The sequence below is a fragment of the Pinus tabuliformis genome, chromosome 1_1, assembly GCF_031772625.1.
Source record: "Pinus tabuliformis cultivar Carrire ecotype Pingquan chromosome 1_1, CPIR1, whole genome shotgun sequence".
Lineage (NCBI taxonomy): Eukaryota > Viridiplantae > Streptophyta > Pinopsida > Pinales > Pinaceae > Pinus > Pinus tabuliformis.
In genome coordinates, this window is record NC_142297.1 from 980726425 (window position 1) to 980751201 (window position 24777).

The following is a 24777-nucleotide window of genomic DNA, read 5'->3' on the forward strand; positions in this document are numbered from 1 at the left end:
AATATAAATTAGTCCTTTATGACAAGATCCTTAGTGGTTGGGTCAATTAGTTGGTGTGAGTGTTGCGAGGATGTGGCCTAAAATCTGGCACACTCTCCAGATCCATGCTCTGATTCCCATGGAGCTAAGTCACATGTCTTGATGGAACATTACACAAAGGACTTGGAAATATGAGTGTCTGATGTGGGACTGCAAATATACATGGTTTTCGTCTCCTAATATTACCAATGATCTGTGGTAGATATGCATGAGTTGAAACAAGTTTCATTCTACCAGATGGTAGAAATTGACAACAGAATTGAACATACATAGTCTAAACACCTATTTTTTGACTTTTCTACTATTCACTTATTGTTCTCCTCATGATGCACATTCAAAAATCAATTACATAATTGGCTAACTAAATTGAATTCCTCATGGCCTATGCTTCACTACCCCCTCCATTCTTTGTCATGACCTTTAGGGATTTGTCCCATGGATGGGAGCCCTCTCTACTAGTTGGACAAATTCCTGCTCATAGCCCTCTTCTCATTGATGATTGACCTTATTTGCATTTATCATCTGGATCGTTTTTACCAATTTTTGACTTCTTTCCCTAACTGTGTCAAGAAGTATGCTAGTGTCCTCCACTTCTTGATATTTCTTGGAAGTAATTTTAAGTAACTGGCCTCGGGATTTCACCAATTCACAATGCTCTATGGCTGCCTTCACTGAATGCCTTAATATTATTACTACCATTTCTTCTCATGTTAAAGTTTCCTTTCTATGCCATTTGGTACCTAAGACACATTAGTTGGTTGTTTATCTGGTCTTTCTTCTGAACCTTTTCTCCTATGGATCTTCCTGCTCCTTCTTCGGTTTGGGATTGGTTGGTCGAGGGATTTCCAAGGATATTAGCTACTACATGTTGGTATTCTTTGTGGTCTATCTAATATGACCTAGCTGGTTATTTTACGTGGTATTTCATCTAAACATTTTCTCCTGTGGATCTTCATGTTCCTCTCTAGTTTGGGATTAGTTGATCGAGGGATTTCCTAGGATATTTATTGCTATGTAAGTGCATTCATTTTGGTTGGTGGAGTTGCTAACATATTTGAATTTTGAATTTGATCACAAAGGAGTCTCTTGGGGTCATTAGCTTTTCCATGGTGATATTTATTTTCCAAGTTTGCCATTGATTATATGAGGGACAATCCATTAATGGTTTGTGTCGTCATTGAAGATCTTTGTCGATTCTTTTCTTGATGATATTTTCTAAAGGACATTGGTCATAGGTGATTGGTCGATCTATTGTATTTGAAGGGGCATCCTAGTGGAGTGATGTGGTGATAACCTACATCAAGTGGGGTCTATAATTGATAAGTAGACTGTTATACATGGTGTCTAAGCTTTGGACAGAGATCAAGCGGTCTTATCTGAATCTCCTCAAAGGAGATTTCCAATTCCATGACCATGTTGTTTTAAAATGAAGGGATGAGTGTGTAATTGTAAGTTGTGCACTATATACTGTATTGGATCAACACTTCATCTCGTCTTAATTTTTTTTCCAGCTATGTAATATGTTATTTATGTACAGGAAACTTATCCCGCGAGAGTTAATTAATAATCTCAAATAATATGTCCTAATGTATATTAACCAAACTTTATTACTTATAGTTGTGAATATAGGAGTAGGACTATTAGTAATGTAGTATATAAAATTATATACCTTTTACCTATTGCAGTGCAAAGCTAGGATATCTTCTTTGTCATTGGAATTGAGTGGGTGCTTCTTACAACACTTTAGAGCTATTGATTTGTCACATTGTTCCATTTGCACATGAATTTTATAGTGAGATGTGCTTTTCATCCCCTATAATCGTTGGTCTTGTGGATAAAAATCATTTAAAAAATGACCAGCCTATTGATAGATTAACTTCTGTCAAAGCCCCATTTTGTTCTTTACATGTTGTTTTGGCTTTTTTTTCTTGCATTGGATGCCTTTTTGGGACATAAATCTAGGGTGAGCTACCTCCATAGCAATATTTGTTATCTAACAACATGTAATAGAGTCTTAATCTGTTAGGTAGTTTCATAATAGTTATAAAAAATAAATGGCACATGCTTAATGCCTAGATGTGAAAACATGAAACCATGGTAATTTGTTTTCAAAAGTAGAAATAATGTGCCTAACACTTCCGATAATGATATAAAAGATTAATGTGCTTTATTGTAAGCTGTATGCAGAGTCTTGATAAATGTTGGCTATAAGCATACATCATTATAGGCACTTCAAAAATTGATAGCATCAAAGTGGTACAGAGCATGGCAAAGGACACTGGAAAAGATAATGTTCATACATGTGGAACTTTGTGTGGATGACGAGTGGTCGGTTTGAAAAGGATGGAATTATTCAATATGACATTGTATGCCTGCAAATGAATGTCAGTTCCTTGGATGAGGTTATCAAGTATTTCCTCCATCTCTCCAGTGAGAAGGTTGAACGGGCCCAAGCTCAATCACATGCATCTAAGATTTCTCTTGATATTGAGGACTCACAGGTAGAGAAGACACGAGAGGACTTGATGCTTAGTTATTTCAGTGGAGAGAGAAGGAAATACAAGTCTGATCGGGAACTGGTTACCCCATGGTTTAAGTTTCTTTGGGAAACCTATAGGACCATACTTGAAATACTTAGTGAATTGTAACAATTCAAAGTTGGAAGCATCATATGTAGTGAGTTCATATTATCTAGTGTTGGAATAGATGGAACAATTTCTTAATTTTTATACTTTTATAGTAATGGTTGTTAACATGTATTCCACTTAATTCTTTCACGAACAACTCCAAATTGTCTACCCCAATCCCAACAATGGGTGCACTGACATTTATTGATCCTGAGCTATCTTGTTTTAGGAGCTTTAAATGTTTGTCTATGGAAAGTATGGCAGAGTTTGTTCTATATATTTTGTTTCAATGAAAAAGCATATATTTTGTTTCAATAACAGAGACACATGCTGCACTCCTTATAGCATGTGTAGTGGATATAACATTCAATGATTACTAAAGGAAAAATATTGTGTTGTTTCTTAGTTGCTTGTTAAAAAAGTATGGCTAACTATAATCCTAATTGGATTGATAGATGACTACACATTGAGCCTTTCAGTTTTGTTTGTAATATAAATGGACAACAAAGTTTTGTCAGCTTAGTGAAATAATACAAAAACATCTTGTGAATTTCAATAAGTACAGGGATCAAAGAGATAGGCCTGACGTGAATCTCTATTGGATTTTTTAGCTTTACTTTGATAAAAGGCTTGGGCAACTGAAGGTTGCAACTGAGCTTGAGCTCTCGAAGGTTCGTGAGCTAATTTTTTTATTTGTAATATATTTTTGCCTTATACTATTTCTTATGATGGATGGCATATGATATGTAGGAAGCTTTTCACTCTATAGAGGATATTCATGGCCTTATGTGTATGGTCAAGATTCTGAAGAAGACTCCTAAACCTAAAATGATGGCAATTTGCTATTCAAAGTTTAAAAATATATTTTGGATATTAGAAGGTAATTTGTATCATGCTTATGCATGGTACAAGCTCTATATCCTCTAGAAAAGATATAATAAATACTCAACATAGAAGGATTTGTAGCTGATGGCATCATCTATATTGTTGGCTTCCATTTCTATTATGCCTTATGATCACAAGCATGGGGCTCACCATTTTGAACTGGAGAATGAGAAGGAAAGAAGCTCAAGAATGGCCAGTCTTTTGGGATTTAGTTTGGATTCTAAAATGGATACCAAGGAATTGGTAAGTTATTTCAATGAAAGGGCTAAAGTTCATTTGTCACTATTTGAGATGTTTGCATTTGTATAGGTTTTTCCAATATAAGTATTATATTTTATGCTTAGGTCAAGGAGTTTTCTTCCAATATGTCTAATAATAACATTTTTTTTGGTAGTTGTCACACTCAAAACTTCTATCTGAAATGGTAAGTAATAGGTATAGAGCTCATTGAAGCATTTATTGATGAAATTAAGTCCTTCCTTGATGTTGCTGAGAAGTCAAAGCACACATAATATTTTGTTTTAGAAAGCTACATGGTTTCAATTATAACTAGATAGAATGTGGTGCAATATTAGGAAAAGTTTTATTATATCTACTTATATTTATAGCTTATACTAAAGTTTTATACCATATAATCATAATGTGCTTCATTTTTTAATAATTCAAAACCGTCTTCACCTCAAACTATTTGGTTCTATGTATCTCCATTATTTCTTATAAAAAGATGGTGTATAAGCATGTCAAAAGACATTGGAAAAGGTAATATTCAAATATGTGGAACTTTGTGTGGATATGATGCGTGGTAGTTTTGAAAAGGTTGGAATTATTCAATATCGCATTGTATGCCTGCAAATGAATGTCAGTTCCTTGGAGGAGGTTATCAAGTATTTCCTCCATCTCTCTAATGAGAAGGTTGAATGGGCTCAAGCTCAAGCACAGGCATCTGAGATTTCTCTTGATGTTGAGGACTTAGAGGTAGAGAAGGTGCCAGAGGACTCGATACTTAGTTATTTCATGAGAGAGAAAAGGAACAACAAGTCTGATCGGGAATTTGTTACCCCATGTTTTAAGTTTCTTTCAGAAACCTATAGGACCACACTTGAAATACTTAGTCAATCGTAGCAATTGAAATATGGAAGCATCATATGCAGTGAGTGCATATTAAATAGTGTTGGAATAGATGGAACAATTGCTTAATTTGTATAATTTTATAGTAATGGTTGTTAACATGTATTCCACTTAATTCTTTCACTAACAACTCCAAATAGCCTACCCCAATCCCAGCAGTGGATACAATGACATTGATTCTTCCTGAGCTATCTTGTTTAGGAGCTTTAAATGTTTGTCTATGCAAAGTATGGTAGAGTTTGTTCTATATATTTTGTTTCAACGACAGAGTATATATTTTGTTTCAATGACAGAGACACATGCTGCACTCCTTCTAGCATGTGTAGTGGATATAACATCTAATGATTACATAAAGGAAAAATATTGTGTTTTTTTATTTTCTTGTTAAAAAGTGTTTTGAATAAGGTCTTTATTCTAGTATGGCTAACTAGAATCCTAATTGGATTAACAAATGAATGCACATTGAGCCTTTCATTTACCTTGATACAAGATTTGAGAAACTGAAGGTTGCAACTGATCTTGAGCTCTCATAGGTTGGTGAGCTAAATTTTTTATTTGTAATATATTTGATGCCTTATGCTATTTCTTATGATAGATGGCATATGATATGTGGTAAGCTTTTCACTCTATAGAAGATATTCATGCCTTATGTGCATGGTCAAGATTTTGAAGAATAATCCTAAACCTCAAATGATTACAATCTTCTATTCAAATTTTAAAAAGATATTTCGGATATTAGAAAGTCATTTGTATCATGCTCATGCATGGTAAAATATATATATCCTACATAAAAGCTACAATAAATACTTAGCATAGAAGGATTTTCCACTGATGACATCATTTGGATTGTTGGATGCCATTTCTATTATGCCTTATGATCACAAGCATGGGGCTCACCATTTTGAACTGGAGAATGGGAAGGAAATGTGTTCAAGAATAGTCATTCTTTTGGGATTTAGGTTTTTATTCTGAAATGGATACCAGAGAATTGGTAAGTTATTTCAATGAAAGGACTTAAGTTCATCTGTCATTGTTTGATATGTTTGCATTTGTATAGGTTTTTCCAATATAAGTATTATATTTTATGCTTAGCTCAAGGAGTTTTCTTCCAATATGTCTAATAATAATATGTTTTTTTAGTAGTTGTCATGCTCAACACTTCTATCTGAAATGGTCAGTAATAGGTGTTAGGCAGCATATCCCCCAATAGCGGATTTGTGGGGCTTAAAGCCAAATTTTGGGTAAATATCATGTAAGACCCCTCATAATGTAGGCGCGGAGTGCAAGAGTCTAGGTTAGTCTGCCCTAAAATATTGTAATTTAATTTAGAATGTGTCGGCCTACCCATGGTCCACAGACCATGGGAATGTATAAATAGAGTGAGGCTCTAATTGTAGGAGGCAGTTTTTGGATAGTTCTGATCTTAAGTGTTATGGGTTTTTGAATGTGATATTCACTCTGAGTCTGTAAGTCTGAGTCGTGGTTGGTAGTATTAAGAGTAGGCTTTGCAACTGTGTGCATAAAGGACTAGTAGAATCCACATCTATGTGCACGGATCCCTCCAACTGAGTGCACAGGGTGGAAGTGGATTGTATTGAAATCGAAGGTTAATAAAAGATAAGTTAATTTTGGAATACTGTACATTTGATCTGTGCGTTTATGTTTGGTTATATCCTTGCATCTATTTACTATTTATGAATACATGCACTGATTATAAAGGTTAATTGAGTAATTAAGAATATTGGGCCCGCAACATTAAGTCAGATCTATAATAATATCACAGTAGGAGTAAAGGATTTAGACCATGCCTCTTCAAACTCAGTACAAGAGCTACACAAAGGTCAGAAAACTGCATGGAGCAGCGCGAGTGCGCAGGATCCAATTGTGACCCTTCCAGACCTCATGAAGACATTCCTAGGGTGTGGAAACCTGGATCCAGCTGTTATAGACATATTTGGGCACTGCAACCCCAATCACATATGTCAATAAACCAAGGGCTCTTTAACCCCTAAAAGTGTTGTTCCATACCCTAAAGGATCATGGTCAACTGATTACATCATTTTCGAGAAGTTCCACCTGAAAAACCACTCATAACTGACCAAAACTGCACCATACTGACTGCTCCATGGTCAAGATGTGATGCATACTGGCTACTACACTAGCTAGGTGCGATGCATACTAAAAGAGAATTTTGTGGGGTGTGATGAGTGAAAATAGACAAATGGCAGAGATAGTTTGCTAAGTGGATGCCCAGGAATCTTCTAGAAACTTCTCATATGACACTTGCCTCTCTGGCCCAGGGATGAGTAAGAGATCAAGGAAATCTCCAAGTGGAACCAAGAACTACCAATGGAATGACACTAATAAGAAACCCAAAGCTGACTCACACCCTTGCAAGATATATATATCTATATATCTATATATATATATATATATATATATATATATATATATATATATATATATATATATATATATATATATATATATATATATATATATATATATATGGATCCCTCATTTGAGAGATCTAGAGGCAGGAATTTTGCATTTTGTAAGGAAGTGCTATTGGTTTATCCTTGAGAAGAGACATTGTATTGTTGGGTGATCTTGCTTTTCATGACGTGAAGAGGGCTTTGATGTTGGGAGGATGATGCTGGATCAGACAGCTGGGTTGTAATCCTCTCTTATACTATTAATAAAATTATTTGAGTTTTCCTCCATATAATCGTGTATTTGTGAATCTTGTTATTTGTGAATGCAATTGTATGGTCAATGTATTTCTGATTCTACATTGTTTATGGTATTATAGATCGAGATGATTTGATGGTGTTTTGTTGCTTTTCCTCTACAGGTATTCTCTAAAGCGGGACAAGTAGGAGAGGAGTGACAAGCTCTATCAAGGGAGAGAGTAAAAAGCAAGGATCCAAGCGGAAGATCCAGGTTGGTACTCTTTTTTTCTCTCTTATCTATCATACATAAAGGAAATCATGATTTGCTTTGATTGTTTGTTTCTAAGATAGCTAACTGTCTTAGTGGGACTAGCAGATTGAAAAGACACTAGTTTTCTTGGAAACAAAATGATGACTCTACTAGGGAGCGATTAGTTTTTTTGTTTGTTATTGTTGTTTGCTTTATAAAATACAAACAGAGCCTGAAGTTAGCCAGCTAGCCTTTGAACTGCTCTTGCTATGCAATTGCAAAGTAGATGAATGTTGCTTCAATCAATATTTGGGTTGGTTTATGAACTGAACATCTGACTTACAAGAATTCTAAGAACCCTTGTGGTAGCTCAATAACCTCATAAGATCGTACCCCTATACTTTGTTTTTACTGTCCATCATAGCTCAGCTAAAATAACTGATCTTAGCTGCAATTTTTGAGCAAAAATCAAACTCAGTTTCGATCCCTAGCCCATCGCACTGTCTATAACTGGAAGCTTGTATGCATCACACCTCCTATGTGTTTTAGGTGAGATGCATCCCTATTTCCCTGAAGGATAGGTGCGATGACTGAGTGATACTATTTCTCTCTTTGGAATTTGGCTTTTTCTCCTTGTTTTCAGCTCTATTTAGTAGTTTTGCTACATATGATCAGTATCTCATTGTTGAAGCCTTCTTCCTTCACATTATTAAGCCTCCATTGATTAGCATTTGTTTTTGTTTTTTATGTATTTTTCATCATTTATAGTCCTTATTTGTCAAAAGTAGCTTAATCGAACTATCGTCTTTTGATGCAAAAGTGTCGTAATTGTCATTTTGAGTCAAGAAGAAGAGTGTCATAAAGTCTTCCTCCTCTAGATAGTTGATTGTACTTTTTTCATTGTATTTGATTTGAATTTTCAATATTTGAAGTGTCGAAAGCAGTTTTCCATTCGAAATTGAAAGTGTCGTTTTAGACTTCCTTTCATTTTGTAAATGAAATGTTGAAATGTTGCTTTTAAAAAAATAGTTCAGATTTGTAATTAGTTCTCATTTTTGGCATTCTCACATTAAGGAAATGGAAAAGAAAATACATGCATTTACATTTGCATTTAGACTATATGTAGAAAATGATTTAGGAAAAGTGCATTTAGTGTGTGATCTTTGCTCTCTGTTGAAAGAATCATTATCTTCTTTCCTTAGTAGCTAGGATTTTCATTGCTAAAAGAAAATAAATGACTGTTTATCATTTTAGATTGCATATTTAGGAATTTTACATCCACATCATGCGATGAACCTTGAAAGAAAAACTTCTAAAAAAGATCAACTCTAAAATAAATCTCAATGAACATAAAAATGCCTTGGAACCTAACACAACTCATCTAGAAGTCTAGGCTAGAGACGTGTTCCAACATCATAAAACCTGGTAACTATCATTTTCATCGAAGGCTGGGTGATTCCTCCTCTTTGATATGACAACTGCCAGTACGGACTTGTGCTCCTTGTACCTTCGACTATATATTGGGAGACCACAATAGGCTGATATCCTTTATTCATAGGAAGTTGTGTCTACGACCCTATCAATTGCAATGCATTGAACACAACATTCGGGAAGATTGAGTGCCATATGTAAAGTCCTTGGTAATTTCTCTTTAATTTACCACCAAGGTGTATATTGCAATTTTGTGATTGGTTTGGTAATCCCTCTGTCTAGATTTCCAGAGTAGTCACTTTCATTCCTTTTCAACTCCTTAAAAGAAAAGGTCCATCTGAGCACTTGTAACTTCAGGCTCATTAAAAATTGAAGGCGACTAGAGTCATATTTAGCTTTTTCTCGACTCTTAAAAATTGAAAAAGAAAAGTTGTGTCAAAGCGTCATAAAATTTATTTAATATGGAATAATATCCCTATTCCCTCATTGATATTAGGTTGAGATAATGGAGTCCACCAATGAATGAATTCCCCTTGGGGGGAATCCTAGTCCCTTCTCTTCTTGGGGAGATATTGGTGCTCCATATATGGCTACATTGTCCCTTCCGGGACTCACAATCGGCCTACCAGTATGGCTATTCTCAACCTCTATCATTCAAAACACCATGATTCCTCAGCAATCAAATTAGCAACCAGATGATATTGAAGTTGTCCCTTCACCTTCTACTTCGCTTGTTTCTCCCTCCCCTTTCTCCTCTTCGCTTGGTGAAACTAATGATACTAAAAACCAAGTAGGTGAGAAGAAGAACAAAGGGAAGGAGAAGAAGAAGAAGAAGAAGTTAGTCAAGCAAGGGTGCAACCATGCATCATCCAGTGAAAATCCGCACACTGAGCTTTCCAAACCCAGATCTCCATGCATAATTTGCAAAGGAAACCATTTTCATCAAGATTTTCCTTGAATTTCGCGGATCTTGAGAGAATGGTCTCCCCATTTTCATTGTCTGGTGTCATCAACCTTTGTTGATCACGTTGACAGCACACCATCAACTAGTGAAAATGAAGTCATTGAACAAAAAAGGAAAGTTCAGATTTTGATGTAGGTTGTGTGAATGCAATCACGATCTTCACCGTTGTCCTTTCCTAGACGAAGACAAAAGTGTCTTGGATAACCATCCTACTTCACCGCAGTGATTCCCGCTTGGATACAAGAAACTCTTACCAAGTCCATCGCTAGTTGAAAATTTGACTAAAATAACTCAATTGTCAGTCAAAATGCCTATCGTTGAAAGTAAACCTTCTGAGTCCATACCAAACCAAAATCAATAGGTCGAAATGGTAGTCAACCCATTCTTGCCTTCACAAGGTACACCTTTAGATGATACAATTTCCAAAGAGAATGAGAACAACATCATTAAAACTCTTTTTTTTAATACAAAGTCTCACGAACTTAGGGGAAATCCACCCATTCCTTTACAATAGGAGGAAATCTCCCCAGTTTAGGAGGTTCATCCAGTGGTTTATTTGGTACCTCCTCTGAGCAGTCTAGTCGTTTCCTTCTATTGGAATCAACTAGCAAGACCTCACCTTCCATCTAATGTACCATTCTAGATCATAGTACAAGTGTACAAAATGATTGTGTCTAGAACTATCATATATGAAGGGGCTTCAGTGAGTATCCTTTCCTCAACTAATTGGAAAGCGCTTGGTTCACCATTTCTTATGCCTGTAACTCAAAATTTGTTAGGCTTTAACAAAGGAACTAGTCGACCATTAGGGATCCTTCTGAAGTTGTCGATAACTTTGAAAAGTAAAACCATTCACTTGAACGTGATGGTAGTCCAAGGGCCACTAGATTACAATCTACTTCTTGGACATGACTACATATATAACATGGAAGCTATTGCTTCCACACTCTTTCGAGTGATGTGTTTCCTGCATGAAGGCAGTATGGTACAGCTTATCGACCAGCTTTCATTTCCTGGTTCAAAAACAGCTACAAGTCAAACATCATCCCTAAATGGTCTCTTTGCATCAATAATGTCTCTTCAACCTTCATTTCATCCACCTAATTACCACGAGTACTCCTGTGAATGTAACAAAGCTTAGGGGGGCATGCACCCTGTTCTAATTCAGCAGGTGAACCCAGCTGAAAAGATAGGTCTCCCGACAGGTTATGTGATTGGAAGCTCACACCATTCACCCTTGTCTATTTCGATGGACAAAGCCAAGGAAGTGTTTTGGTCTAACCAATGACAGAAACAATCCTGCCTAACCACAAGGACTTCCATATGGTGAGCTAGGGACTCTCCTTCTCTTAATACCTAAGGGCATGCAAACCTTTTTATGCAAAGAAAAAAGTGGCCAATTTATTTTTTTAGTTTTTTTGATTTTTAGTTCAATTTCTTAGGTTAGGTGATTGGTCTGATCCACCATTCACCTTTGTCTGCAGTGCGTAGACAAAGAAAAGGGGGTGTTTTATCTTCACAAAAGACAAAACTATCCTACCTAACTTCAGTATTTCCTTAGCTTTTAGTGTAGTTAGCTTTGTAGTTTGGTCATTTCTAGCCTGTATAAAAAGGAAAAGAGGAAAGTTTCGCATGGTGCAAGATTGCTAAAAAATGAACCTACTAATAATAGACATCTTTAAACGACCGGCATGAGCAATGTTTCTGCAAGGTTCAAGCTCATTAAAAAATAAACCTGCCACTGAGCATAGTTTCTCCTGATTTAAGCTCATTAAAAAATGAATACACCTTCAGTAAATGACCTCTGTGATTGCCATGCTATCAGCCTTTTGAACCTTGGTTGTGTTCTTCCATCACCTCCATTCTTCTGGCCGATCATACGCTTCAAACTGATTGTTTACCCTTTTGAGGAACAACTGCGACGAGTGGTTTTTTTAGCCACCCTCTTCACACTTCCATGTTTTGAGAAGTTCCAAACTTACGTGGAACCAATTGCTACCCGAAAACACCACTCGTTCCTAAAAAACGAGTCTCTTTTAAGCCCTTTTTAGACATGTTAAATATGAAAATATTACCGAGCTATTGGCCTTCCTAGCTTGTTAAAGTAAAGGGAAGTGCCATCCCTCCTGTACATTTTAATCTTTTGGGACCTAAGGGATTATCAAACAAAATATTGAGCGCTTGTATTTTTTGTCTCACTAAAGCGATCGAATAGTCATCCCTTTCTTATTATTTTATACTTTTTCAGACTTAAGGGATTATGCTATGAAAAAGGATCACTAGATTTTCCTTTTCGTCCCTTTTCAAGCTATATAAACATGAAAAGGACTGAGTTATCCTTGTCATTAAACTCGTTAAAACAATAGTGACAAACTTGTCCATCCAGACAAGAATGAGTTTCACTGTCGCTAGGCTTGCTAAAAAATAGTGACAAGTTTTCTCAAAGGGAAAATTGTAGAACAAGCATATGTTATCCTCCTCAAGATTGACAAAAATAAAGAGGTACTCGTCAGTAATGACTGGGGAAAAATGGGAAGAAAATTTGAAGAATTTTATTGGTAGCAGGTTTCTCTTGAACATGACACTTTCACTCCATCACCATGATTGGGTCAGGTTGGGTTATTCCATTCACTGGTCATATCACCATTGGTCCTCCACACCATCCATCTTTTGGGGTTAATGCTACCAATCCATTTCAGTGTCACTGACATGTTCAAGAGAAGTCATTTAGAGAATTCACCACCCAACTAACGCCTCATCCATTGCAATACCTTCACCCTCCATTTTTTGTGACCACCATTCTCGAACCTTGTATCATCAGATCGTTTTCACCTCCAGAAAATCATTTGCTTCATTTTGTGTCCTAGATGTGGGATACATCAACGCCCTCCTACGACAAGTCACTTATTTTCGACATTAGCTCATTATCCAAGAAGTTGACTTAGAAACAACCCTTTCAGTACTTTGAAGCTTGCATGCCTCAATGGCAAGTTTCTCACTCCTAGCGACAGGTTTGCATGAATGACCTTCGACCGAAAGATTTTATGTGGCATTCAACATAGACTCATATATTCACACCACGTGAATTGTACTATAGCACCTCGATGGTAATTATAATTATCGGTGATTCCTCTCGCGTCTATTAATAGATTACATCATTGGCTAGTAATTAGGCGATGTCTTTCCATGTTCGACTCCAGAACATCTTTTCACATGGAACGACTTGTACATCAGGCAAAGATTGAACGAGTTTGAAGACTCAAAATCTAGTTTCATCCATATGGGTTGTGATATATTCTGGAAAATAAAGACATCAAATGTACACAAAAGCTACACAGGTGATCATCCAAGCTAAGGTATGATGACTCTACATATAAAGAATCACCAATTTGCAACCGCAGATGGTTATCTGTTCCATGTACATGAAAATGAATTTATAAAGATGAGCATGGGAATTCTTGCCTCATATAGATCATGAAAATAATATGATGATGATGTATTGTATTGTATCTTATACACATCCCCTTCCAGTTCGAATACCTCAGATCCTCATGATAAAGCATTTTACCCGACATCAGAAGATTTACGACCTCATGCTTTAGGGGGCAATTGTTATAGACATATTTGGGCACTGCAACCCCAATCACATATGTCAATAAACCAAGGGCTCTTTAACCCCTAAAAGTGTTGTTCCATACCCTAAAGGATCATGGTCAACTAATTACATCATTTCCTAGAAGTTCCACCTGAAAAACCACTCAGAACTGGCCAAAACTGGACCATACTGACTGCTCCATGGTCAAGGTGCAAAGCATACCGGCTGCTACAATAGCCAGGTGCAATGCATATTGAAAGATCCTTCTGTGGGGTGCGATGAGTGATAATAGACAAATGGAAGAGACAGTTTGCTAAGTGGATGCCCAAGGAATCTTCTAGAAACTTATCATATGACACTTGTCTCTCTGAATTCACCCAGGGATGAGTAAGAGATCAAGGAAATATCCAAGTGGAACCAACAATTACTAGTGGAATGACACTAATAAGAAACCCAGAGCTGACTCACACCCTTGCAAGACATCTATATATGGATCCCTCAACTGAGAGATCTAGAGGTGGGAATTTTGTATTTTGTAAGGAACTGCTATTGGTTTATCTTTGAGAAGAGACATTGTATTGTAGGGTGATCTTTCTTTTCATGAGGTGAAGAGGGCTTTGATGTTGGGAGGATGATGCTAGATCAGACAACTAGGTTGTAATACTCTCTTCTACTATTAATAAATTTATTTGAGTTTTCCTTCATATAATCGTGTATTTGTGAATCTTGTTATTTGTGAATGCAATTGTATGCTCAATGTATTTCTAATTATGCATTGTTTATGGTATTATATATCAATATGATTTGATGGTTTTTTGTTGGTTTGCCTCTAAAGGTATTCTCTAAAGTGGGACAAGTAGGAGAGGAGTGGCAAGCTCTATCAAGGGAGAGAGGAAACAAGCAAGGAGCCAAGCGGAAGATCTAGGTTGGTACCCTTTGCTTCTCTCTTGTCTATCATACATAAAGGAAATCACAATTTTCTTTGATTGTTTGTTTCTAAGATAGCTACCCATATTAGTGGGACTAGCAGATCGAAAAGACACTAGTTTTCCCAGAAACACCAGCACCCTCCCACACTACCTCGGGTGAGACCTCAGTCCGCACTTTGCGGGCTATTGCTGAAAGGGCTGATAATGCATAATTGTTTTGGCTAAAACACTTCTGAACTTGGGTGAGGCCCAAATAAGCCAACAAATGGTTCTGTTGCTGGGATAGGGATCTGCCTAAGGGATGTCTGATGTTAGAACACTGGAACCATATGAAGAAGGAAATTGAATATTGGTTGGATCAGAATCTTTGCGAGTTCATAACACAGGAAAACAAGACTCCACAAGTATTTGAGAAGAGGTGGCTGGATCGCTACTTACATACGGAAAGCCACGAGATCTTCTTCACATCCTTCTCTTCAGAGTTGTATGATTGGATCGTGCATTTAGCTCACAGCTAGGGTAGGTACAAGCTCGATCAACTGATAGTGTGGACTCCAGAGTTAGTGCACAAACTAGTGGCATCAGAAGATAAGATCGTGTAGGCTGTGAACCAATGGCTCGATCAGGTAATAGGATGATTTATAACCGAGTTCGCGATAGACATGACCGTGAGCTATAGTGAAGTAGAACAACATTTTCTCAAGGGACCGCGATGTAGGTACATTAAATATCTGAATACTTGGATTAAGATGTTGTTATGTGAAAAGCGAGTTATGCAAATACATTAATGTTTGGAGCAATGTGGAGTGGAAGGATCTACCAAGGAATCGAAGGATTAGTAAATAGTCCCTTAATTTCACCTTCGCAAGAGAGTGAGGAAGAACACACTCGGGCTTCTCCAAGGAGTGAGGTTAGTTTCATAAGGCAGCAGATTCCATAGTTATCACCTACACTTACGCCATCACTCACTTCACCTACCTCACCTGCATCTTCAGCCACCCCACCTCCACCAAACCTGTAGTTTAGCATGGCGAGCACGATCAAGTTATCTATATTGAGAGGAGTAGGGAATGAGGATCCAAATCAGTTTTGGTTCGTGGTAAGAGCAGTGTGGGAAGCACACGGGGTTGCGGATGACAACATTAAGAAGGCCAAATTAGTGAGTGCATTGCAGGATCACGTGCTGAAATGGTATATCAAGCACTCAAATGATCACCCAAATGCAAGAATAGCGGAAATCTAGAATGCGTTGAATAGAGAGTTTAGCGGACTGAAGTTAGAGACAAAGTCAATCATTGGGTTTAAAGATATCACAATGCTTCCATGTGAAACCCCCTAAGATCTGGATCAGAGCTCAAAAGTATGATCCACAAGGATAATATTACACTGATGGATGCATAGAACTGCACATGGTTTGTGGCGTCTTTGACACTACACTTGAGGATGGTGCTGTCACAGCTGAAGCTTTCAACCCAGGTAGAAGCATTGGAAATGGCAATGAGCTCGCATGAAACCCCGATACAGGATCCTGGGTTGGGAATCCAACAGATCCACGTACAGCTACAGAACCTATGCTTAGAGATGTAGAGTTTGAAGCAGGATAGGGCACCCCATCCAGAAGCCTGCGAAGAAGTGTGGTGCATAAAATGTAAAGGCCAGGGCCACGATAAGGATCACTGTCCAGTATTCATGAACTATTTGGCAGGAGGGAGACCAATTCCATTGAGACCAGATGCAGAGGCAGGGCCAAGTGTGGCACCCGTGCTCTATGCGCGATCTATCAGGTAGGAGGAAAGCACATGACTAAAAATTGTCATTTGTTGCAAAAGTATACACAGACTCCGCAACAGCTATTTTCCAATTTTGGTAGATCGGTGGGCCATGGTGAGCATACTTGTCGGAGCTACGAGTTAGTGATGGAGATGAACCCAGCATATAGAATGCAGACAAAAACACGAGGCCTTGACCTAGCGGCAGGGATGGAACATAGGGGATTTAAAGGGTGAGGTCGAGGAGGAGGAGGAATGGGGCCAGGAAGGGGCCACAGATAGTTAATCTGTTACAATTGCAGGGGACCAGGGCACTACGCCCACAATTGTACCAACCCAACAAGACTATCTTGTTCATACTGTGCTCAATTTGATCATGAAGCAGTAGATTGTCCTATGTTGGTCACGTAGATGCGCGAGAAAGAGGTACTTTAATCTACTCCGATGTAGAATATTCAAATGATGAGGTCTGAACCATGCGAAGAAGACCCAATGTAAATATGTTGTTGCAAAGTGGCGCAACTATGGGAGAAGATAAGGGGAAGAAACTTGAAGAAAATACATGGGTTCGCAAGGCTTCTACAAACGAACCTAAATTTGACTTGGAATGCGCAAAGGAGATGTTTATAGAAGCTAAGAGGAGCTTCGTAGAGGCTTCTACTTCAGGTAGCAAGGATCAACTAGAGACAGGGATGGATCTTTCTATGCTAACTACCTTTTTAAAGACATGCATGAAGCTGTTGTGCAACAATAAGGTAGTTAAAGGACTACAAGAGATGATCACTAGGTGTGTAGGGTTGGGTGAACCATGGCGAACCAAAAAAATATCTTGCCCATGGGAAGGTTACAAGGGGTAACAATGGATATTGAAGGTGGGAGCATGCAGAAAGACTTTGATGTAATAGATATTGTGGATGACAATAACTCTTACCCCGCGTTGCTAGGAATAGACTATGCCATTGATATGAATAGAGTCATCAACCTCAAGAAGTGGAAGATGATATTCGAGAAAAGTCTCTATGCATAGGAATTCTGCTGGATCCAACCGAAGGAGCATGCTACACTAAACCTGTGCGCGATGATGGCACTGACGATGAGATAGATTGAATTTACCAGAGAACAATAGAAGACGAGGATCAGGTGAACCTGATAGCGGATGGGAGAATCTCATGGGAGCGCGACAGTTCCTGTACTTCAGATTTAGATGAAAAAATAAAGCATTGGAAAAACCAGTTGAATGAAGTAACAATGTTGAATTGCAACATGATGGTTAGATCACTGCGGGTGATGATTGAAGCAAGGGAACTGCCAACATATGATGGGGTAACAAAAGTGGATGAATTCTTAGAAAAATATGGAAGCGCAGTCCCGGAACAAAAATAGTGTGGTGCACTAGAATGGGTGTTGTGCGCGACACCCGAATGATGGGTGAACATACATTAGAGGACTATGGGGAACTGGCACGAACGTAGAAGATGGATACGCTTATGACATGGAAGTCCCCAATGTCAAACATGAGCTGTGCAGTCAGGATGAAACAGTTTGCGTGCTCACCTGTGTCGATGGGTGCAGATGTGTGCTATGCAAGCATACCTCAGATTAAGGATAGAAAATCAAAACCCGACATGACAACAGGGAACGCGATACATATTCAATGAGGGGGCATTCAAAAATCTATGAAAAATCATGAACTGTGTTCACCAAGTGGGGTGAACTTACTGGGACCTACACATACAAGCAGTTCGATGGGTCTATAGGGCCATAAGCAAAAACTGGAACACGAAAATGACCCCAACACCAACAAGAAGAAAGAAAACTAGGAGAGCATAGAAGAATCACCGGACCAGGCTCCCGTAGTTGGGACAGGATGCGAGGACCTGGGTAAAGGAATTAGGAAATTACAGGAAGCCATTCGGCGAGGGAGCTTGAAACTTCACGAACTCGATGAAGCTTGGGCATGGTTAAGGAAGAAAAGCGTGACATTGGATGAAAAAGTTAGCAAACTGCAAACTGAAGTTGCGCAAGTGAGCCACGAGAAATTGGATAGGATAGGACCAATTCTAGTCAGCCCTACTACTATCTTAGAACGAATTCCGACCTTACTATCATGGCTGCTACTGCACCTTACTAAACAGGGGAGCGTACCATACAAAGAAGAATGCGATCCATTACTAGAAACAAGGGAATTTTAAGTGTGCCCGTAACTCGAGCTAGCAAGAAAATTGAAGGCTCTCACCGGGGGTACGACCACCTGACTATCTGTAGGAAGCACATTCTTAGTGCTCTAAGTAGTTGAAAGAAGCCACGGGACTATAAACAAGTCTATAGGAGAGTTGCGCGGAAAGGAGGTTCTGCACAAGGCCAGTATGTCATAGGGATCGCGGTCGCGCATAAGTGGCTGTGCTGCTGCGCAGGTAGGCTTTGAGGTGACTGTTGATGTCACTATTCATGACATGAGGTTTATTTTAAGACAGAAAGGAGAGGGTAGCGGGCCATTAAGACATGAATTAAGAGCTAGATTCAGGATGATCTGTCGCCAAGAAGGTATTAATGACTCAGAAGTGGAGGGAATGGTCGATTTCAAATTCAAATGTTACTATAAAATCCCTTGGGTAGCCTCGAAGCAAAACTTGATTGTTTGAGATTTGAGCTAGTACAGAGCAGTGAGCACCAAGATACCTTGCCACCCATGAGTACGTGACCAAATGAATCCAATGTAGAAACAATGACGGCTGCGAGAACCAGAGTGAGATTTGTAGAAGAGCCTCGTCTGACTTAGGAGGAGCCTCGAGAGGCAGAAATTGCACCAGAAGTTCCAAAGTCCCCATGCATGCCACGACCACAAAAATATGGGTAGACAATGGGGTCGGTCTGGGTATCACCACAGAACCCATGATTCGGTAAATTATCAATGACAGAGAAGGGCAAAGTTGTCATTGTTGAAACATAGGAAGAGAAGGAAGATTTGCAAGCCCTAATTGCCCAAATTAAAGCATAAGACGATGAGGCGGAGAATGTTTACCAAGTACCTTTAGTGATAATTTTACCCCCCTACATCCTCCTGTGGAAAGTAACAACCAAAATACCGAAGGACCTGGAGGTCATGAAGAGTGCGCTCTAGTAGACCTCGCTTCTTTCGGACAAAATAAGGTTTGATTGTCTGTCGTTGGGATGGGTGCCTAGTATAAAGTTCAAACACTAGGACCTTGCAAACAGTGAGAAGTTCCCACAGCTGGCCACAGAGAAATTATTGCAGCAAAAATGGTTACGTGGTGTGGAGAAGGTTGGGATACTACATTTGCGGTGGATACCCCAATACCATCGTGCACCCATCACGATTTTTGTCATCCGACAACTGTTGTTTCTAGTAGATAATGGGGTATCTCTAGCTGGAGGAGTTGATTCCCATCACGACCGACTTGATTCACTAGATTTATCGGCTGCCCATCAAAGGAAACAATCCCACAGCCATAGCAGGAAAGAACGACGACTTAGCCCTCGCGAAAGCGATGAAGGCCAAATATAATATCGATAAGAGGAACCAAGGGTATGTAATATCAAGAATCAAGGACAAAGGGGTGCACATAGCCACCTATATGCTAGCCAACAAGCTCATGAGGAAATGTCGTGCAGACGATGTGCTAGCATTAGTAGTTGCGTTGGTGGATCAGTGTGCAGAGGGAATCCAGTTCAACTGGGCATAGTTTCTCTGCGATGAATTTTTGACATATTGTAGGGAGACTCAGGAGCAAGGTAAGACCTTACACTACATGTGGTTGCTCTTATCCATCCTATTGGTTGCAGAGGAGCTCTCGAGGGACAACCATTTTTCCACCATTGAGAGGAACCTACCTGAAGCCACGAGATACACCTCGCTTTGGGTAATGAAAGACGCAATGAGGGTTCACGAGATCAAGGTTTTTTTGATGTTCATGAAGGCAAGCATCCAAACACAGATCAACTGTAGGTAGCACTTGTCCCTGACAGTATACAATATTTTGCAAAGTGCGGCCGAGTTCAAGGCAGATATGCATAATTTGTATATCCGAGCTCGAAAGGATCCACCCCAAACATGGGTGAAGCTTCCATTCATTGCAACAGGTGATGCAAAATTTGACGTAATGGCGGCATGGTCTCAGGAGTGTGTTGGGCCATTAATATGTCATTATTATTATCACTTTTTAATGACTATTTCTAAAATTCTTTATCATATCATTTATCATAATTTATCATATAATTCCATTTTATAATTATTTATGCTCTTATTGACAAATATTTTTTATTCTCCTTTATTTTTAATAAATTGATTATTATGCATGTTTTTACCAATGATGGTTTATTAATAAATTTGTTCACCATTTTAGCCTCCAAGATATTTTTCAGATTGAAGATTTGATCATTAAATGTGCCAACTCAGAAATTCGTTGGAATAAGAAAGGACAATTTTGTATTGAACGGTTCGGGCAAATTGAGAAGAATATAAAAAATCCGAAACATGGGTTTTGTTTAGAACAGACCAAATTAGTTTTCTAATGTGCAGTTTTCCCAAATTCGGCTTGTACTAAGAGAAATGGAAGGTTCTCTGAAGACGTTTTTCTCAGATTCACTATTGTGGTCGTTTTCCAAATTATCCTAGTTGCAATGCCAAATTTGACCTGTTCGTGTTGAATGATTGATGGAAAGATATTTCAGATATGATCTTGCTTATCAATTTGTTGAGAACAATCCAATTTTGTAATAGAAATCAGATTGTAATCATATCTGTTGTAACTTCTCTCTACTCTCTGTGTATTTAAATGAGAACAAAGATCAGAGAAGGGGAGAAGAGGATTCATGATGGATGATTAGAGAGAGAATTAGATAGATTAGAGATAGATAGGATAGGATAGGAGGAATGGGAGAATTACTATTGAGAAATTGTAACTGTTATTGTTGACTCTTGTTGTTGAAGCAAAGAATGAAACTACTGTAATGTTTATGCAATGATTAACATACAAAAATAGGTGTAGTTCCTTCGCATCTTCTGAAGTAATCCGGTAGTATTCACTGAAAGTTAAGGACCCGACCTTGGTGGATCCACTTGCTTCTTGTATCATTATTTTACAGTTCTATGTGATGGTTTGATTTTATTTTCATTTCTTTAATTTGTTTCATTTATTAATCTTCTGCCTTTGAAAATTTCGCTGAATCGCCCTGTTATATCAAAATCGTGATTGGATTGCGTTGATAGTAAGATTATTATTCATAGCTTAAAATGTCATATTGTTCATTCTAAAATAATATTGCGCCGTCTAATTCAGATTCCATTGTTCATTTACAGTTTCGATTGTTGTTCATTTAACTACAGTTCACTTATGATTGCAATTGTTGTTCACTTAATTACCATTCAATTATAACTACGATTTCCATTCCTATTATACCTGTGGTTAATGTTCATTTTGCTAGGATAAGATTGTTGATTCAGTTTAATTTACAGTTGTTGTGTGTTTCCGCTTAATTAGCTTTACTGTTCCATTAATTTAGTATTGCTACTCATTTCTATTAATTTCGTAGTGCTATTCATTTCCATTTAGTATTGCTACTCATTTCTATTAGTTTCATAGTGTTGTTCATTTCCATTTAGTATTGTTGTTCATTTAGCTTTGTGGTTCATTTCCATTTAGCGTTGTTGTTCATCTTCAATAATTTAGTATTACTATTCCTTTCCATTAGTATTTCATTTATGTAAGATGAGCTTTGTTGTTCAATTCATTTCCGCTAAAGTTAAGCTTTGCTGTTCAATTTTTCAATAGACTTAGTCACTGTTATTTTTTGCAAGGATTTGATTTCATCTTTTAATTGATATTGCAACAAGTGTGTTTTAGTAAGCATTTCCAATTGAATTTCCATTTCCAGTTATTTGCTTTAGTGTGGATTGAAAGATCAACAACTGTAAAGAACATTGACTTTAGTTGTCTAAGTTCTCAGATTGTGGATCCTATTTATGTTTGATTTCATTTATATCAGTTGACAGAGGAAAGAGTTATCACTACTGCATCCTTGGCTGATAAATTGCTATAGTTTTCTGAGTGAATGATTTAAGTTTTAGAGTGTTAAGTTTCTTTTAATTGTAAATAGATTTTATTTCAAGAATTCATTTAGTTTTGCATTTTAAGCACTATATCGCAAAACATTACTCTTGAGTAAATAGCCTCGTCAGATTGAGTACACTCTTGAAATAAAAAATCGTACCTGGATTGATAATTACTCTGGAGATAAGTAGGAGTTAAAAAGACATCTTTTATCACTCAACATTTTGGTGCCGTTGCCGGGGAGAGTGTAGCCATTTTTAAAGAGTAGTGTGCATTTGATGAGTGCCTGTTAGGAGGGAATTGGGTATTAAAAATGGAAGGTAAGAACCTCTGTACGAAGGATGTAAAAGCCTTTCTCCCTCGCCTACTTTCCTAGAGAATTGTTAAAATTTTCTCTTAAACTAGAAATAAATGTTTGAATTTTTGTGTGAATGACTAAAAAAGAAAATAGAAAATTTGAAAAACAAATCTCATGATTTCACTCACGTGGTGATGTAAGAACCACCCATTTCACTAACCAGTTGACAGGAACATTTGAAGAAGGAGCCTCAAAGAAACGCATGAAAAACATCTTCTATTATGGTAAGAAATGGCTCACATTTCTACTTTTGAATTTCCTATCAAAGATCTAGGAGGAGTCACACAAATGCACATAATTCCCCCATATTCTCTACCAAATTTTCATGGTTTGACAAATGAAGATCCATATACATTCTTATTCGAGTTCGAAATACTTTGTAGAGGATATGATTATTATAATAATAATCAAATATTGAAAGTGTTTCCTCTTACTCTAAAAGGAACAGTTGTCCGATGGGTCATGAGCCTAGGTGGGAACTGCATCCAAACATGGGAGGACATGAAGAACATATTTTTGAAGAAGTACCAAGACTACTGCAAATCCAATGAAGATATTTTCAATATGATACAAGGGGAAGATGAAAGCTTGGAGGACTATGTAGAGAAATTTCATTACAACCTTCAAAAATCAAAGCATAAGCATTTGAAAAAAGAGATCTTAAAAACACTCCTACTCAAAAGAATCAAAGATGAATTTTTATAACTCTTAAATCTGATAGGAAAAGGTGATGTTTTTCAATTATCATATGATGGTGTTTGTGAATTGTGCATAAGGTATTCAAGAAGAATCTCCAAGGCTAGTAAGAATTCTAGAGATGTTTGTTCTTTCTTTTCCAAATTTGCTACAAGAACAAGAGACATAAGAGCTGAAATCAATGTTTTATTTGAAAATTTTAAAGTTGATTTTATTAGCTCTTTAAATGCAAAATTGTATGTTTTGCAGGTTCAGAAAAATGAAGAAATTGAAGAAGTGTTTTTCCCTCATTACCAAAAGGAGCATCCCGTAGATAGTTGTTCTTCCTTATCTAGGATGGAAGTAGCATATCAAAGAGATGAGGAAGCTGCAACAAGGTCAAAACCATGGAAATCATAGCCTACAAGTATGGTTTAAAAAACTTCTTCTCGATTCTCTTACTTGCATAATCCATTATGGAATACTAATGTGTTAGGGCAGCCATGTCAATCTCAATATAACCACCACTAATCTTGCCTACAAGTTTGGCATGGTTCACCTTATGATTGCATGACTACTCTCCCTCATCTTGTAGCACAAACACATCATCCATATTCTTCACCAGCTCTTCCACAACATCTTGCTTGCATATCAAAATCATCCACTCAATCCAATCAACTACATCATCAAAATGCTCCATTCCGTACACAATTTCCTGCTCAACTCATTCCACACCCTCACCACAATAAACCAGTACAACATTCTTACAGTGTTGAACTGCAAAATTAACCCACCCTTTCCACCCATTCCATCTCACATGCACCATTGGAGGAAGCTTATATTGAGATTTAGAATGTTTCAAATTCAAAAATTGTAGAAGTTATGGAAGAAAATGAAGTTTCTTCTAGTTTTCATCGACAAAATATTTTAAAAGCTCAAGAACTTCATGATATGATCGCCATGGGAAATCAAGAAAGTAAAGGATATATTGAAGATTGGTTTCACTTTATCACTTGTGCGCAACATCACTCCATACTTCAACAATTTTTGGCACCATATTTTCAAGGGAAGTTGGCCTCTCATACCCTAATATTCATTAATATGCATTTTTCAAATTTGGGTATGTGCATACATGAAGTCTTATTTTGAAAGTGGTTTCGTTGGAAGTACTCTTATATGTAATCATATTCATTCTTCAAGTCAGAGTAGGTTAGTGTAAAAAATAAAAATAAAAATAAGGACATAAATAAATACATATTTTTTTAATGCAAGAATAGTGTTTTTGTTGCAACACGTTGTGAAAATAAACATTGGTGATAAATGTTTTAATCCATTTGTGTATGTTGATAAATTATAATGGAAACAATAGTTCTACAAACACTCA

The 24777-nt window shown here is 37.5% G+C and overlaps 1 pseudogene; it reads left to right on the forward strand.

The window, feature by feature from the left end:
- The window catches only part of LOC149217793 (eukaryotic translation initiation factor 3 subunit A-like), a 109279-nt pseudogene that overhangs the window by 69579 nt on the left and 14923 nt on the right, over nucleotides 1–24777 (forward strand).